The following is a 6,436-nucleotide window of genomic DNA, read 5'->3' as shown; positions in this document are numbered from 1 at the left end:
TCCATGGGGATTCCCCAGGCAAGAATATTGGAGTGGATTGTGATGCCTTCCTGTAGAGGATCTTCCTGACCCAGGGATCAAACTCCTGTCTCTTGTGTTTCTTGCATTGGTAGGTGGGTTCTTTACCACTAGTGCCACCTTAGAATTCTTTACAGAACTCTTAGCATTTTCTATCAAATAACCATTATATCTGTATATGTGTATATTTATTACAATTTTATTCCTACCTTTTGAATCTGTATGTCTTATGTTTCTTTCTCTTACCTCATTACAGCGTCTAAAATTTAGGATTTAATCCAGAAATAGGACTGGACAGTCTTTAATTGGTCCAAACTTACAAAGTCTTCACTATTATAAGTATTAGTAGTTATAAGTCTTATACAGTTGCTATATTAGGTTAAGCAATTTCATTTCATTTGCTGAAATATTTAAAAAATATATATACATGTAAAAATTGAATTTTTAAATTATAACTAACTTCATGCATTTGTTGAAATAACCTTGTGATTCTCTTTATTGTGCTAATATAGTGAATTAAACTGCTGCATTTTGAGTCTTTTATTGCTGGGATAATTTCCACATGATCATGATAAATTATTATTAAATTCATTGCACCAGAAGTTATATTTGGCAAGAAGTTTAGCCATGAATTTAATTTCTTTAGCTGATATACAACAATTCTGCTTTTCTGAATCTTCTGTTAGATTCTACAATATTTTTATTAAAATTATTTTTTAATATTTTCTACACCCTGTTAATGTCTATCGATTCTGTAATGCTGTACATTATTTCATTCTTGGTTTAAGTATTTTGTCTCTATTTTCTCTCTTTCTCTTCTTTACTACTCTTCCCCTTTTCCTTATTTTGAGATATTATCAGTTTTATTGATCTTTCAAAGATTGTTTCTTATTTAATCAAATTTGCATTTAAGGACTTTTATTGCTTTCCAATATCAAGCAGCAAGGAGAAGACAGAGTTGTACACCACAATTTAAGGTGATTGTATTAAAAGATTGTTTCTAGATATTAACAGCATGGGGCAAGTACAACTAATATGAAATGCCTGAGGGTAGTGAGAGTTATATATATTAGAGTACAGTAAGTATCTAGAGTGGAAATGAGCAGTTTAAAAAGGAAAAATATATTATAAAATAAACAAAACCTTAGAAGGATCCTGCATGACCCATGAAAATCACTTGATAAGAAATAGGAACTAAGGACCACAGATACTCCACCTGACCCTTTAGTGTCTACTGATGCCCTTCTTCTCTCTTGCCAAAGGGATGAAAAGGGACAAAGGAAAGCAAAAAAAGAAAACTAAAATAAGAGAGAAAAATGGATTGTGGCTTTCTCCCCAACTGTCTAACGTTACCTGATACTAGATTACACCTGTTGACACAAATTGCTGTTCATGGCTTCTAAATTTCAAGTGGGAGTAAACAAACATTGAGAAATAATTTCCAAATTGTGGGTAATGTTAAGTATATATGGGAAGTATACATGTTCTGATTATCTCTTACCATACTTACACAATTAAACAATAAAGATTTCAAATATATTAAATGTGTATCATATATACCTTGGTAAACATTAGCAAACTCAGCTTTTGAGGAAATTATTTTAGGAGAAGTGAGAGACAGAAAAATAACTATCCATAATATTTCATTGGTTTCTATAACACTATAAAGTTATTGAGTAATTCCCATGATAACCCTCAAGAGATTAAAGAAAGAAGTATCAAACCTGTCTTATATATCCCATTAATTTTAGTAGCTTTATTCTTATAATTATAACCTTATACACACTGGCTGCTGTAAAATGCCTGTGGGATTTTTTTTTCCTGCTTTCCTTTGGCATGCTTTCAATTCAAGTTATACACAGCAATGCTTTCCTAAAAGAGTCTTTTGGATGGACAATTCCTGAGAGGGTCAGATGTATTCTATGTCCATTTGCTGTTTCAAAGCACAGTCTCAGAGAAATAAAAAGAAACAGTCTGAAGGATCACCTGGCATTTCAAATAAATGTAAAATTTTGCAGAAATCAGTATTATGATTAGTTGTACAGATGTACATTAAATTTCTATTAAAAAATTGGGATTTAGAAAAATTTTATGTAATTTTTGATTATAGTAATTGAAATCTTACATGCCTTACTAGGTGTTGGTAAAGGTGAAACAGTCAGTAAATGATTTTTTTTTTTTTTAGTTTTGTGCCCAAATCATTTAATCAGTTAGTGTCTAATGGCAACCCACTTCAGTGTTCTTGCCTGGAGAATCCCAGGGATGGGGTTGCACAGAGTCAGACACGACTGAAGTGACTTAGCAGTAGCAGTAGCAGCAACTCAGTGGGTAAAGAATTTGCCTGCAATACAGGACACCTGGTTTTGGTCCCTGGATTGGGAAGATCTCCTGGAGAAGGGCATGGCAACTCACTCCAGTATTCTTTCTTGGAGAATTCCATGGACGGAGCCTGGAGGGCTACAGCCCATGGGCTCACAAAGAGTCAGACACGACTGAGAAAACTACACTTGCACGTTCTGTTTTCATCTCAACACTTTACTCTAAATATGGAAAATAATGAAAACCATATGTGTTAATTTCATGATTTTTTCATCTATTATTAATATGATACACATTTAAAACGTTGATAACAATTTTATCAAATTACCCTTGATGGGTTTTTACACTGTCCTTGTACTGTCATGACCTTAATTATAAATCCCTGTCTTTCAAGTGCTCAGGCCTGGTACACTGGGAAGACCCAGAGGAATCGGGTGGAGAGGGAGGTGGGAGGGGGGATCGGGATGGGGAATAAGTGTAAATCTATGGCTGATTCATATCAATGTATGACAAAACCCACTGAAATGTTGTGAAGTAATTAGCCTCCAACTAATAAAAAAATTTAAAAAAAATAAAAATAAAAAATAAATCCCTGTCTTTAATATGCTTATTTAAGTGCTTTTTTTCTCTTTCAAGCTGTAGTTTGATATATCTTTTCAAACTATTCCTCACAGACTTTTTTTTTTCAAGAATTTAAAGTTTGAAGGAGGGATTTTTGGAAGAAACACCTTATCTGAAAGGTACGTGAAAACTTGAACTCAATATTCTTCCTTCACTCCCCAAACCCTTGGAATTTAAATATGTACTTGGGTGATGGTGGTGTGTGTGTGGGCTGGATGCAGCGAGGGAGAGAGAGAGAACAGGGAGGGGCAAAGGAAGGGACAAGGCGGGCTTTTCTTCCCGGTTTAAAGGAGGCCAGAAGAAGGGTAAGGCCTGCACTGAAGGACCTTTTTCCGTGAGCCTGTATTTTCCAAAGTTCTGCTCAACTATTGTAAGTAGTGGAGCACTGATTCAAATATTAAGGGATGCTGAGGCTTGTACTACTGTTTAAAAATGATGCTCAACTAAGAGTTGCATTTTCTACAGTTTTGGTTCTCTAGTTTTTCTATAATTTCTATTATAATTTTAATAAAAATGTGTCTTTAAATTTGTTTATATCATGTGATCAGAGTCTTCCATATAAATATAGACTATGTATGAATTTCACTTTGTGTTCTTCATGTAAGGAAAATACATCCAGTAGTACTAATTTCACTTACAAGTGGATGAAGCCTTACAAGTTGAAGAGAGGGTGAGCTGTTAAGTGCTTAACAAAAATCAAAAAAAGACTTGTCAGCCTGTATCATTCATTAGATGATGAATCTAACATGTCACATTGTTCCTCGATGATGCATTAAACAACAACTCATTACAATTAACAGTACTTGATGCAAACAATGATTTTACTGTGGAGAACATTTGGTTTTGGGTAAAAGTTGATTTTTTCAACATATTCACTCTATTCTTCTTGGTTTACTACATCAAAAAGGTGACACTGTTTTAAAAGTATTTAACTAAATAGGTCATTCTTTGTGTTGAGTTCACCCAATGTCAAAAATAAGCAAACAAACAAAAAACCTACTAGCTCTAAGGAGTATCAACAGAAACCTCTGAAACACATATTTATTGAAACTAAGGTAGGGTGAATTTTTATGTAACAATAAATTTTCGTCCTATATTCAGATGGCTCACATTGTGCTTAACTTCTCTGTTTCCAGTCTCTCCATGTTCTGAATCTTTATCACACATAACTACAAGGAGAGCCACTGAAAATATTTTCAACTAATACAGGTATGCTCTGCTATGACTAAAAGCATTTTTTTTCTTTTTTTCCATTTATTTTTATTAGTTGGAGGCTAATTACTTTACAATATTGTAGTGGTTTTTGTCATACATTGACATGAATCAGCCATGGATTTACATGTATTCCCCATCCCAATCCCCACTCCCACCTCCCTCTCCACCCGATTCCTCTGGGTCTTCCCAATGAACCAGGCCCAAGCACTTGTCTCATGCATGCAGCCTGGGCTGGTGATCTCTTTCACCATAGATAATATACATGCTTTGATGCTGTTCTCTCGAAACATCCCACCCTAGCCTTCTCCCACAGAGTCCAAAAGTATGTTCTGTACATCTGTGTCTCTTTTTCTGTTTTGCATATAGGGTTATCGTTACCATCTTTCTAAATTCCATATATATGCGTTAGTATACTGTATTGGTCTTTATCTTTCTGGCTTACTTCTCTCTGTATAATGGGCTCCAGTTTCATCCATCTCATTAGAACAGATTCAAATGAATTCTTTTCAATGGCTGAGTAATATTCCATGGTGTATATGTACCATATCTTTCTTATCCATTCATCTGCTGATGGGCATCTAGGTTGCTTCCATGTCCTGGCTATTATAAACAGTGTTGCAATGAACATTGGGGTGCACATGTCTCTTTCAGATCTGGTTTCCTTGGTGTATGCCCAGAAGTGGTATTGCTGGGTCATATGGCAGTTCTATTTCCAGTTTTTTAAGAAATCTCCACACTGTTCTCCATAGAGGCTGTACTAGTTTGCATTCCCACCAACAGTGTAAGAGTGTTCCTTTTCTTCACACCCTCTCCAGCATTTATTGCTTGTAGACTTTTGGATAGCAGCCATCCTAACTGGCGTGTAATGGTACCTCATTGTGGTTTTGATTTGCACTTCTCTGATAATAAGTGATGTTGAGCACCTTTTCATGTGTTTGTTAGCCATCTGTATGTCTTCTTTGGAGAAATGTCTAGTTCTTTGGCCCATATCATTAACAAAATTCTAGCAAACAGAATCCAACAACATATTTAAAAAATCATACATCATGGCCAAGTGGGCTTTATCCCAGGAATGCAAGGATTCTTTAATATACACAAATCAATCAATATAATACACCACATTAACAAATTGATAGATAAAAACCATATGATTATCTCAATAGATGAAGAAAAAGCCTTTGACAAAATTCAACATCCTTTTATGATTAAAACTCTCCAGAAAGCAGGAATAGAAGGAACATACCTCAACATAATAAAATCTATATATGACAAACCCACAGCAAGCATTACCCTCAATGGTGAATAATTGAAAGCATTTCCCCTGAAATCAGGAACAAGACAAGGGTGCCCACTCTCACCACTACTATTCAACATAGTTTTGGAAGTTTTGGCCACAGCAATCAGAGCAGAAAAAGAAGTAAAAGGAATCCGTATAGGAAAAGAAGTGAAACTCTCGCTGTTTCCAGATGACATGATCCTCTACATAGAAAGCCCTAAAGATTCTTCCAGAAAATTTACTAGAGCTAAGCAACAAATATAATAAAGTTGCAGGATATAAAATTAACACAGAGAAATCCCTTGTATTCCTATACACTAACAATGAGAAAACAGAAAGAGAAACTAAGGAAACAATACCATTCACCATTGCAACAAAAAGAATAAAATACTTAGGAGTATATCTACCTAAAGAAACAAAAGACCTATACACAGAAAACTATAAAACACTGATGAAAGAAATCAAAGAGGACACAAACAGATGGAGAAATATACCGTGTTCATGGATTGGAAGAATCAATATTGTCAAAATGGCTACACTACCCAAAGCAACCTATAGATTCAATGCAATCCATATCAAGCTGCCAATGGTATTTTTCACAGAACTAGAACAAATAATTTCACAATTTGTATGGAAATACAAAAAAACCTCAAATAGCTAAAGTAATCTTGAGAAAGAAGAATGGAACTGGAGGAATCAACCTGCCTGACATCAGACTATACTACAAAGCCACAGTCATCAAGACAGTATGGTACTGGCACAAAGACAGAAATATAGATCAATGGAACAGAATAGAAAACCCAGAGATAAATCCACGAACCTATGGACACCTTATCTTTGACAAAGGAGGCAAGGATATACAATGGAAAAAAGACAACCTCTTCAACAAGTGGTGCTGGGAAAACTGGTCAACCACTTGTAAAAGAATGAAACTAGAACACTTTCTAACACCATACAGAAAAATAAACTCAAAATGGATTAAAGATC

Source organism: Cervus canadensis, chromosome 14 (assembly GCF_019320065.1).
Source record: "Cervus canadensis isolate Bull #8, Minnesota chromosome 14, ASM1932006v1, whole genome shotgun sequence".
NCBI lineage: Eukaryota > Metazoa > Chordata > Mammalia > Artiodactyla > Cervidae > Cervus > Cervus canadensis.
This window is presented reverse-complemented; position numbering follows the sequence as displayed.